At 35.5% G+C, this 12,657-nt stretch overlaps 4 non-coding genes across 4 annotated transcripts; all 4 read right to left on the bottom strand.

Annotated features, from left to right (window-relative positions):
• Positions 1-621: 621 nt before the first annotated feature.
• Positions 622-714, bottom strand: TRNAI-UAU (transfer RNA isoleucine (anticodon UAU)). Its single transcript is given in 2 exon segments — positions 622-657; positions 677-714. It is a non-coding gene; the product is annotated as a tRNA-Ile (tRNA).
• Positions 715-5,183: 4,469 nt separating this feature from the next.
• TRNAI-UAU (transfer RNA isoleucine (anticodon UAU)) lies at positions 5,184-5,276 on the bottom strand. The gene is given in 2 exon segments: positions 5,184-5,219; positions 5,239-5,276. It is a non-coding gene; the product is annotated as a tRNA-Ile (tRNA).
• A 1,729-nt stretch (positions 5,277-7,005) lies between these two features.
• TRNAI-UAU (transfer RNA isoleucine (anticodon UAU)) lies at positions 7,006-7,098 on the bottom strand. Its single transcript is given in 2 exon segments — positions 7,006-7,041; positions 7,061-7,098. It is a non-coding gene; the product is annotated as a tRNA-Ile (tRNA).
• Positions 7,099-9,725: 2,627 nt separating this feature from the next.
• TRNAI-UAU (transfer RNA isoleucine (anticodon UAU)) lies at positions 9,726-9,818 on the bottom strand. The gene is given in 2 exon segments: positions 9,726-9,761; positions 9,781-9,818. It is a non-coding gene; the product is annotated as a tRNA-Ile (tRNA).
• Positions 9,819-12,657: the final 2,839 nt, after the last annotated feature.

The raw sequence follows: 12,657 nt of genomic DNA, 5'->3' as shown, positions 1-12,657 counted from the left end.
ATCATAATAAATGTCATATTTTAGCTTATGTGGTCATTTTTTACAAGCTAAACACTGCAAGACTGTTTTACAGTTGAAGCAAAGATAAAATATCAACTCTAGTGATGAGACACTTGCTGTAATGACTTCCAAATCAGACGGGACTTAAACCCACAACCACTGGCTTAGGAGAACAGTGCCTTATCCATTATGCCAGTGGTGCTTACTGATGTCATTATTTAAGACTGATAGGTTTTTAATAGTCAATTATTTATTTTTGGAAAAAAGTGAAGCTGTTTACTGTGTTCTTTGCATTACCAAGTCCAGCAAGAAATGTGCTGGTACTATCCAGAGCTGTCAGTATGGATTATCATGCTATATTGCAGAAAATCAATTTGATGCAACTGCTTTACCAACAGTATATTAATCTTTTCCATTGCTGTTTTGTTGGCTGACTGAAGGAAGATATGCAGTGCATTTGAACCAAAGCAGATGTGTGCTGACAACTTAAATGCACAATCATGTTTGTGTTTTTTCTTTCTTTCTTCCATCCTTTGTAATATCATATTAAATATTAAGGTAGCAGTTTATAATCAATGACTAATGACATAAAAAAAGGAAAAAAATAACATTATATAAAGCTGCTCCAAGTGAGGATTGAACTCACCACCTCGGCATTGCTCAACAGATACTGTCTTATAAGTACCGCGCGCTGACCAATTGCGCCACTGGAGCACTTTGCAGCATTAATTGGTTATGCTAGATGTGGATTTTATTCAATACAATCAGTACATTCATAAGAATTGAAAAAGAAAATAATTTTCAGTGATGAATGATGAGCAACAAAGGAACATGCATGCCAGATGGCACTTGAATAAGCTGTCCACGGTGATAGAAAAGGTTTAAAAAACAACAACAACAATGTTATCATAATAAATGTCATATTTTAGCTTATGTGGTCATTTTTTACAAGCTAAACACTGCAAGACTGTTTTACAGTTGAAGCAAAGATAAAATATCAACTCTAGTGATGAGACACTTGCTGTAATGACTTCCAACTCAGACGGGACTTAAACCCACAACCACTGGCTTAGGAGAACAGTGCCTTATCCATTATGCCAGTGGTGCTTACTGATGTCATTATTTAAGACTGATAGGTTTTTAATAGTCAATTATTTATTTTTGAAAAAAAGTGAAGCTGTTTACTGTGTTCTTTGCATTACCAAGTCCAGCAAGAAATGTGCTGGTACTATCCAGAGCTGTCAGTATGGATTATCATGCTATATTGCAGAAAATCAATTTGATGCAACTGCTTTACCAACAATATATTAATCTTTTCCATTGCTGTTTTGTTGGCTGACTGAAGGAAGATATGCAGTGCATTTGAACCAAAGCAGATGTGTGCTGACAACTTAAATGCACAATCATGTTTGTGTTTTTTCTTTCTTTCTTCCATCCTTTGTAATATCATATTAAATATTAAGCTAGCAGTTTATAATCAATGACTAATGACATAAAAAAAGGAAAAAAAAACATTATACAAAGCTGCTCCAAGTAAGGGTTGAACTCACCACCTCAGCATTGCTCAACAGATACTGTCTTATAAGTACCGCGCGCTGACCAATTGCGCCACTGGAGCACTTTGCAGCATTAATTGGTTATGCTAGATGTGGATTTTATTCAATACAATCAGTACATTCATAAGAATTGAAAAAGAAAATAATTTTCAGTGATGAATTATGAGCAACAAAGGAACATGCATGCCAGATGGCACTTGAATAAGCTGTCCACGGTGATAGAAAAGGTTTAAAAAACAAAAACAACAATGTTATCATAATAAATGTCATATTTTAGCTTATGTGGTCATTTTTTACAAGCTAAACACTGCAAGACTGTTTTACAGTTGAAGCAAAGATAAAATATCAACTCTAGTGATGAGACACTTGCTGTAATGACTTCCAACTCAGACGGGACTTAAACCCACAACCACTGGCTTAGGAGAACAGTGCCTTATCCATTATGCCAGTGGTGCTTACTGATGTCATTATTTAAGACTGATAGGTTTTTAATAGTCAATTATTTATTTTTGAAAAAAAGTGAAGCTGTTTACTGTGTTCTTTGCATTACCAAGTCCAGCAAGAAATGTGCTGGTACAATCCAGAGCTGTCAGTATGGATTATCATGCTATATTGCAGAAAATCAATTTGATGCATCTGCTTTACCAACAGTATATTAATCTTTTCCATTGCTGTTTTGTTGGCTGACTGAAGGAAGATATGCAGTGCATTTGAACCAAAGCAGATGTGTGCTGACAACTTAAATGCACAATCATGTTTGTGTTTTTTCTTTCTTTCTTCCATCCTTTGTAATATCATATTAAATACTAAGGTAGCAGTTTATAATCAATGACTAATGACATAAGTAAAGGAAAAAAAACATTATACAAAGATGCTCCAGGTGAGGCTTGAACTCTCAACCTTGGCATTGCTCAACAGATACTGTCTTATAAGTTTCGCGCGCTGACCAATTGCGCCACTGGAGCACTTTGCAGCATTAATTGGTTATGCTAGATGTGGATTTTATTCAATACAATCAGTACATTCATAAGAATTGAAAAAGAAAATCATTTTCGGTGATGAATGATGAGCAACAAAGGAACATGCATGCCAGATGGCACTTGAATAAGCTGTCCACGGTGATAGAAAAGGTTTAAAAAACAACAACAACAACAACAACAACAACAACAACAACAATGTTATCATAATAAATGTCATATTTTAGCTTCTGTGGTCATTTTTTACAAGCTAAACACTGCAAGACTGTTTTACAGTTGAAGCAAGGATAAAATATCAACTCTAGTGATGAGACACTTGCTGTAATGACTTCGAACTCAGACGGGACTTAAACCCACCACCACTGGCTTAGGAGAACAGTGCCTTATCCATTATGCCAGTGGTGCTTACTGATGTCCTTATTTAAGACTGATAGGTTTTTAATAGTCAATTATTTATTTTTGAAAAAAAGTGAAGCTGTTTACTGTGTTCTTTGCATTACCAAGTCCAGCAAGAAATGTGCTGGTACTATCTAGAGCTGTCAGTATGGATTATCATGCTATATTGCAGAAAATCAATTTGATGCAACTGCTTTACCAACAGTATGTTAATCTTTTCCATTGCTGTTTTGTTGGCTGACTGAAGGAAGATATGCAGTGCATTTGAACCAAAGCAGATGTGTGCTGACAACTTAAATGCACAATCATGTTTGTGTTTTTTCTTTCTTTCTTCCATCCTTTGTAATATCATATTAAATATTAAGGTAGCAGTTTATAATCAATGACTAATGACATAAGAAAATGAAAAAAAACAGTATACAAAGATGCTCCAGGTGAGGCTTGAACTCATAACCTCGGCATTGCTCAACAGATACTGTCTTATAAGTACCGCAAGATGACCAATTGCGCCACTGGAGCTCTTTGCAGCTTTAACTGGTTATGCTAGATGTGGATTTTATTCAATACAATCAGTACAGTCATAAGAATTGAAAAAGAAAATCATTTTTGGTGATGAATGATGAGCAACAAAGGAACATGCATGCCAGATGGCACTTGAATAAGCTGTCCACAGTGATAGAAAAGGTTTAGTCCACAGTGATAGAAAAGGTTTAAAAAACAACAACAACAATGTTATCATAATTAATGTCATATTTTAGCTTCTGTGGTCACTTTTTACAAGCTAAACACTGCAAGACTGTTTTACAGTTGAAGCAAGGATAAAATATCAATTCTACTGATGAGACACTTGCTGTAACGACTTCCAACTCAGATGGGACTTAAACCCACAACCACTGGCTTACGAGAACAGTGCCTTATCCATTATGCCAGTGGTGCTTACTGATGTCCTTGTTTAAGACTGATAGGTTTTTAATAGTCAATTATTTATTTTTTGAAAAAATATGAAGCTGTTTACTGTGTTCTTTGCTTTACCAAGTCCAGCAAGAAATGTGCTGGTACTATCCAGAGCTGTCAGTATGGATTATCATGCTATATTGCAGAAAATCAATTTGATGCAACTGCTTTACCAACAGTATGTTATTCTTTTCCATTGCTGTTTTGTTGGCTGACTGAAGGAAGATATGCAGTGCATTTGAACCAAAGCAGATGTGTGCTGACAACTTAAATGCACAATCATGTTTGTGTGTTTTCTTTCTTTCTTCCATCCTTTGTAATATCATATTAAATATTAAGGCTACAAGTTTATAATCAATGACTAATGACATAAGAAAAGGAAAAAAAAACAGTATACAAAGATGCTCCAGGTGAGGCTTGAACTCACAACCTCAGCATTGCTCAACAGATACTGTCTTATAAGTACCGCGCGATGACCAATTGTGCCACTGGAGCGCTTTGCAACATTGATTGGTTATGCTAGATGTGGATTTTATTCAATGCAATCAGTACAGTCATAAGAATTGAAAAAGAAAATCATTTTTGGTGATGAATGATGAGCAACAAAGGAACATGCATGCCAGATGGTACTTAAATAAGATGTCCACGGTGATAGAAAATGTTTAAAAAAAACAACAACAATGTTATCATAATAAATGTCATATTTTAGCTTCTGTGGTCATTTTTTGCAAGCTAAACACTGCAAGACTGTTTTACAGTCGAAGCAAGGATAAAATATCAATTCTAGTGATGAGACACTTGCTGTAATGACTTCCACCCCATATGGAACTTGGACCCCCTGTCTTAGGAGGGCAGTGACTTATCCATTATGCCAGTGGTGCTTACTGATGTTCTTATTTAAGACTGTTAGGTTTTTAATAGTCAATTATTTATTTTTGAGGAAAAAGTGAAGCTGTTTACTGTGTTCTTTGCATTACCAAGTCCAGCAAGAAATGTGCTGGTACTATCCAGAGCTGTCAGTATGGATTATCATGCTATATTGCAGAAAATCAATTTGATGCAACTGCTTTACCAACAGTATGTTATTCTTTTCCATTGCTGTTTTGTTGGCTGACTGAAGGAAGATATGCAGTGCATTTGAACCAAAGCAGATGTGTGCTGACAACTTAAATGCACAATCATGTTTGTGTTTTTTCTTTCTTTCTTCCATCCTTTGTAATATCATATTAAATATTAAGGTAGCAGTTTATAATCAATGACTAATGACATAAAAAAAGGAAAGAAAAAAATTATACAAAGCTGCTCCAAGTGAGGCTTGAACTCACAACCTCGGCATTGCTCAACAGATACTGTCTTATAAGTACCGCGCGCTGACCAATTGCGCCACTGGAGCACTTTGCAGCATTCATTGGTTATGCTAGATGTGGATTTTATTCAATACAATCAGTACAGTCATAAGAATTGAAAAAGAAAATCATTTTTGGTGATGAATGATGAGCAACAAAGGAACATGCATGCCAGATGGCACTTGAATAAGCTGTCCACTGTGATAGAAAAGGTTTAAAAAACAACAACAACAATGTTATCCTAATTAATGTCATATTTTAGCTTCTGTGGTCATTTTTTACAAGCTAAACACTGCAAGACTGTTTTACAGTTGAAGCAAGGATAAAATATCAACTCTAGTGATGAGACACTTGCTGTAATGACTTCCAACTCAGACGGGACTTAAACCCACAACCACTGGCTTAGGAGAACAGTGCCTTATCCATTATGCCAGTGGTGCTTACTGACGTCCTTATTTAAGACTGATAGGTTTTTAATAGTCAATTATTTATTTTTTTAAAAAAGTGAAGCTGTTTACTGTGTTCTTTGCATTACCAAGTCCAGCAAGAAATGTGCTGGTACTATCCAGAGCTGTCAGTATGGATTATCATGCTATATTGCAGAAAATCAATTTGATGCAACTGCTTTACCAACAGTATGTTAATCTTTTCCATTGCTGTTTTGTTGGCTGACTGAAGGAAGATATGCAGTGCATTTGAACCAAAGCAGATGTGTGCTGACAACTTAAATGCACAATCATGTTTGTGTGTTTTCTTTCTTTCTTCCATCCTTTGTAATATCATATTAAATATTAAGGTAGCAGTTTATAATCAATGACTAATGACATGAAAAAAGGAAAAAAAACATTATACAAAGCTCCTCCAGGAGAGGCTTTCACTCACAACCTCGGCATTGCTCAACAGATACTGTATTATAAGTACCACGCGCTGACCAATTGCGCCACTGGAGCACTTTGCAGCATTAATTGGTTATGCTAGATGTGGATTTTATTCAATACAATCAGTACAGTCATAAGAATTGAAAAAGAAAATCATTTTTGGTGATGAATGATGAGCAACAAAGGAACATGCATGCCAGATGGCACTTGAATAAGCTGTCCACTGTGATAGAAAAGGTTTAAAAAACAACAACAACAATGTTATCATAATTAATGTCATATTTTAGAATGTCATATTTTAGCTTCTGTGGTCATTTTTTACAAGCTAAACACTGCAAGACTGTTTTACAGTTGAAGCAAGGATAAAATATAAACTCTAGTGATGAGACACTTGCTGTAATGACTTCCAACTCAGACGGGACTTAAACCCACAACCACTGGCTTAGGAGAACAGTGCCTTATCCATTATGCCAGTGGTGCTTACTGATGTCCTTATTTAAGACTGATAGGTTTTTAATAGTCAATTATTTATTTTTGAAAAAAAGTGAAGCTGTTTACTGTGTTCTTTGCATTACCAAGTCCAGCAAGAAATGTGCTGGTACTATCCAGAGCTGTCAGTATGGATTATCATGCTATATTGCAGAAAATCAATTTGATGCAACTGCTTTACCAACAGTATGTTAATCTTTTCCATTGCTGTTTTCTTGGCTGACTGAAGGAAGATATGCAGTGCATTTGAACCAAAGCAGATGTGTGCTGACAACTTAAATGCACAATCATGTTTGTGTTTTTTCTTTCTTTCTTCCATCCTTTGTAATATCATATTAAATATTAAGGTAGCAGTTTATAATCAATGACTAATGACATAAAAAAAGGAAAAAAAAACATAATACAAAGCTGCTCCAGGAGAGGCTTGAACTCACAACCTCGGCATTGCTCAACAGATACTGTATTATAAGTACCACGCGCTGACCAATTGCGCCACTGGAGCACTTTGCAGCATCAATTGGTTATGCTAGATGTGGATTTTATTCAATATAATCAGTACAGTCAAAAGAATTGAAAAAGAAAATCATTTTTGGTGATGAATGATGAGCAACAAAGGAACATGCATGCCAGATGGCACTTGAATAAGCTGTCCACTGTGATAGAAAAGGTTTAAAAAAACAACAACAACAATGTTATCATAATTAATGTCATATTTTAGCTTCTGTGGTCATTTTTTACAAGCTAAACACTGCAAGACTGTTTTACAGTAGAAGCAAGGATAAAATATCAACTCTAGTGATGAGACACTTGCTGTAATGACTTCCAACTCAGACGGGACTTAAACCTACAACCACTGGCTTAGGAGAACAGTGCCTTATCCATTATGCCAGTGGTGCTTACTGATGTCCTTATTTAAGACAGTTAGGTTTTTAATAGTCAATTATTTATTTTTTGAAAAAAAGTGAAGCTGTTTACTGTGTTCTTTGCATTACCAAGTCCAGCAAGAAATGTGCTGGTACTATCCAGAGCTGTCAGTATGGATTATCATGCTATATTGCAGAAAATCAATTTGATGCAACTGCTTTACCAACAGTATGTTAATCTTTTCCATTGCTGTTTTGTTGGCTGACTGAAGGAAGATATGCAGTGCATTTGAACCAAAGCAGATGTGTGCTGACAACTTAAATGCACAATCATGTTTGTGTTTTTTCTTTCTTTCTTTCTTCCATCCTTTGTAATATCATATTAAATATTAAGGTAGCAGTTTATAATCAATGACTAATGACATAAAAAAAGGAAAAAAAAACATTATACAAAGCTGCTCATGGAGAGGCTTTCACTCACAACCTCGGCATTGCTCAACAGATACTGTATTATAAGTACCACGCGCTGACCAATTGCGCCACTGGAGCACTTTGCAGCATTAATTGGTTATGCTAGATGTGGATTTTATTCAATACAATCAGTACAGTCATAAGAATTGAAAAAGAAAATCATTTTTGGTGATGAATGATGAGCAACAAAGGAACATGCATGCCAGATGGCACTTGAATAAGCTGTCCACTGTGATAGAAAAGGTTTAAAAAACAACAACAACAATGTTATCCTAATTAATGTCATATTTTAGCTTCTGTGGTCATTTTTTACAAGCTAAACACTGCAAGACTGTTTTACAGTTGAAGCAAGGATAAAATATAAACTCTAGTGATGAGACACTTGCTGTAATGACTTCCAACTCAGACGGGACTTAAACCCACAACCACTGGCTTAGGAGAACAGTGCCTTATCCATTATGCCAGTGGTGCTTACTGATGTCCTTATTTAAGACTGATAGGTTTTTAATAGTCAATAATTTATTTTTGAAAAAAAGTGAAGCTGTTTACTGTGTTCTTTGCATTACCAAGTCCAGCAAGAAATGTGCTGGTACTATCCAGAGCTGTCAGTATGGATTATCATGCTATATTGCAGAAAATCAATTTGATGCAACTGCTTTACCAACAGTATGTTAATCTTTTCCATTGCTGTTTTGTTGGCTGACTGAAGGAAGATATGCAGTGCATTTGAACCGAAGCAGATGTTTGCTGACAACTTAAATGCACAATCATGTTTGTGTTTTTTCTTTCTTTCTTCCATCCTTTGTAATATCATATTAAATATTAAGGTAGCAGTTTATAATCGATGACTAATGACATAAAAAAAGGAAAAAAAAACATTATACAAAGCTGCTCCAGGTGAGGCTTGAACTCACAACCGCGGCATTGCTCAACAGACACTGTATTATAAGTACCACGCACTGAGCAATTGCGCCACTGGAGCACTTTGCAGCATTAATTGGTTATGCTAGATGTGGATTTTATTCAATACAATCAGTACAGTCATAAGAATTGAAAAAGAAAATCATTTTTGGTGATGAATGATGAGCAACAAAGGAACATGCATGCCAGATGGCACTTGAATAAGCTGTCCACTGTGATAGAAAAGGTTTAAAAAACAACAACAACAATGTTATCATAATTAATGTCATATTTTAGCTTCTGTGGTCATTTTTTACAAGCTAAACATTGCAAGATTGTTTTACAGTTGAAGCAAGGATAAAATATAAACTCTAGTGATGAGACACTTGCTGTAATGACTTCCAACTCAGACGGGACTTAAACCCACAACCACTGGCTTAGGAGAACAGTGCCTTATCCATTATGCCAGTGGTGCTTACTGATGTCCTTATTTAAGACTGATAGGGTTTTAATAGTCAATTACTTATTTTTGAAAAAAAATTGAAGCTGTTTACTGTGTTCTTTGCATTACCAAGTCCAGCAAGAAATGTGCTGGTACTATCCAGAGCTGTCAGTATGGATTATCATGCTATATTGCAGAAAATCAATTTGATGCAACTGCTTTACCAACAGTATGTTATTCTTTTCCATTGCTGTTTTGTTGGCTGACTGAAGGAAGATATGCAGTGCATTTGAACCAAAGCAGATGTGTGCTGACAACTTAAATGCACAATCATGTTTGTGTGTTTTCTTTCTTTCTTCCATCCTTTGTAATATCATATTAAATATTAAGGCTACAAGTTTATAATCAATGACTAATGACATAAGAAAAGGAAAAAAAAACAGTATACAAAGCTGCTCCAGGTGAGGCTTGAACTCACAACCTCGGCATTGCTCAACAGATACTGTCTTATAAGTACCGCGTGCTGACCAACTGCGCCACTGGAGCGCTTTGCAACATTGTTTGGTTATGCTAGATGTGGATTTTATTCAATGCAATCAGTACAGTCATAAGAATTGAAAAAGAAAATCATTTTTGGTGATGAATGATGAGCAACAAAGGAACATGCATGCCAGATGGTACTTAAATAAGATGTCCACGGTGATAGAAAATGTTTAAAAAAAACAACAACAATGTTATCATAATAAATGTCATATTTTAGCTTCTGTGGTCATTTTTTGCAAGCTAAACACTGCAAGACTGTTTTACAGTCGAAGCAAGGATAAAATATCAATTCTAGTGATGAGACACTTGCTGTAATGACTTCCACCCCATATGGAACTTGGACCCCCTGTCTTAGGAGGGCAGTGACTTATCCATTATGCCAGTGGTGCTTACTGATGTTCTTATTTAAGACTGTTAGGTTTTTAATAGTCAATTATTTATTTTTGAAGAAAAAGTGAAGCTGTTTACTGTGTTCTTTGCATTACCAAGTCCAGCAAGAAATGTGCTGGTACTATCCAGAGCTGTCAGTATGGATTATCATGCTATATTGCAGAAAATCAATTTGATGCAACTGCTTTACCAACAGTATGTTAATCTTTTCCATTGCTGTTTTGTTGGCTGACTGAAGGAAGATATGCAGTGCATTTGAACCAAAGCAGATGTGTGCTGACAACTTAAATGCACAATCATGTTTGTGTTTTTTCTTTCTTTCTTCCATCCTTTGTAATATCATATTAAATATTAAGGTAGCAGTTTATAATCAATGACTAATGACATAAAAAAAGGAAAAAAAAAACATTATTCAAAGCTGCTCCAAGTGAGGCTTGAACTCACAACATCGGCATTGCTCAACAAATACTGTCTTATAAGTACCGCGCGCTGACCAATTACGCCACTGGAGCACTTTGCAGCATTAATTGGTTATGCTAGATGTGGATTTTATTCAATACAATCAGTACAGTCATAAGAATTGAAAAAGAAAAACATTTTTGGTGATGAATGATGAGCAACAAAGGAACATGCATGCCAGATGGCACTTGAATAAGCTGTCCACTGTGATAGAAAAGGTTTAAAAAACAACAACAACAATGTTATCCTAATTAATGTCATATTTTAGCTTCTGTGGTCATTTGTTACAAGCTAAACACTGCAAGACTGTTTTACAGTTGAAGCAAGGATAAAATATAAACTCTAGTGATGAGACACTTGCTGTAATGACTTCCAACTCAGACGGGACTTAAACCCACAACCACTGGCTTAGGAGAACAGTGCCTTATCCATTATGCCAGTGGTGCTTACTGATGTCCTTATTTAAGACTGTTAGGTTTTTAATAGTCAATTATTTATTTTTGAAAAAAGTGAAGCTGTTTACTGTGTTCTTTGCATTACCAAGTCCAGCAAGAAATGTGCTGGTACTATCCAGAGCTGTCAGTATGGATTATCATGCTATATTGCAGAAAATCTATTTGATGCAACTGCTTTACCAACAGTATGTTAATCTTTTCCATTGCTGTTTTGTTGGCTGACTGAAGGAAGATATGCAGTGCATTTGAACCAAAGCAGATGTGTGCTGACAACTTAAATGCACAATCATGTTTGTGTGTTTTCTTTCTTTCTTCCATCCTTTGTAATATCATATTAAATATTAAGGTAGCAGTTTATAATCAATGACTAATGACATAAAAAAAGGAAAAAAAAACATTATACAAAGCTGCTCTAGGTGAGGCTTGAACTCACAACCTCGGCATTACTCAACAGATACTGTATTATAAGTACCACACGCTGACCATTTGCACCACTGGAGCACTTTGCAGCATTAGTTGGTTATGCTAGATGTGGATTTTATTCAATACAATCAGTACAGTCATAAGAATTGAAAAAGAAAATCATTTTTGGTGATGAATGATGAGCAACAAAGGAACATGCATGCCAGATGGCACTTGAATAAGCTGTCCACTGTGATAGAAATGGTTTAAAAAACAACAACAACAACAACAACAACAACAATGTTATCCTAATTAATGTCATATTTTAGCTTCTGTGGTCATTTTTTACAAGCTAAACACTGCAAGACTGTTTTACAGTTGAAGCAAGGATAAAATATCAACTCTAGTGATGAGATACTTGCTGTAATGACTTCCAACTCAGACGGGACTTAAACCCACTACCACTGGCTTAGGAGAACAGTGCCTTATCCATTATGCCAGTGGTGCTTACTGATGTCCTTATTTAAGACTGTTAGGTTTTTAATAGTCAATTATTTATTTTTGAAAAAAAGTGAAGCTGTTTACTGTGTTCTTTGCATTACCAAGTCCAGCAAGAAATGTGCTGGTACTATCCAGAGCTGTAAGTATGGATTATCATGCTATATTGCAGAAAATCAATTTGATGCAACTGCTTTACCAACAGTATGTTAATCTTTTCCATTGCTGTTTTGTTGGCTGACTGAAGGAAGATATGCAGTGCATTTGAACCAAAGCAGATGTGTGCTGACAACTTAAATGCACAATCATGTTTGTGTTTTTTCTTTCTTTCTTCCATCCTTTGTATTATCATATTAAATATTAAGGTAGCAGTTTATAATCAATGACTAATGACATAAAAAAAGGAAAAAAAAAACATTATTCAAAGCTGCTCCAAGTGAGGCTTGAACTCACAACATCGGCATTGCTCAACAGATACTGTCTTATAAGTACCGCGCGCTGACCAATTACGCCACTGGAGCACTTTGCAGCATTAATTGGTTATGCTAGATGTGGATTTTATTCAATACAATCAGTACAGTCATAAGAATTGAAAAAGAAAAACATTTTTGGTGATGAATGATGAGCAACAAAGGAAC

The sequence above is a fragment of the Pseudophryne corroboree genome, unplaced genomic scaffold, assembly GCF_028390025.1.
Source record: "Pseudophryne corroboree isolate aPseCor3 unplaced genomic scaffold, aPseCor3.hap2 scaffold_1760, whole genome shotgun sequence".
Classification (NCBI taxonomy): domain Eukaryota; kingdom Metazoa; phylum Chordata; class Amphibia; order Anura; family Myobatrachidae; genus Pseudophryne; species Pseudophryne corroboree.
This window is presented reverse-complemented; position numbering and strand designations above follow the sequence as displayed.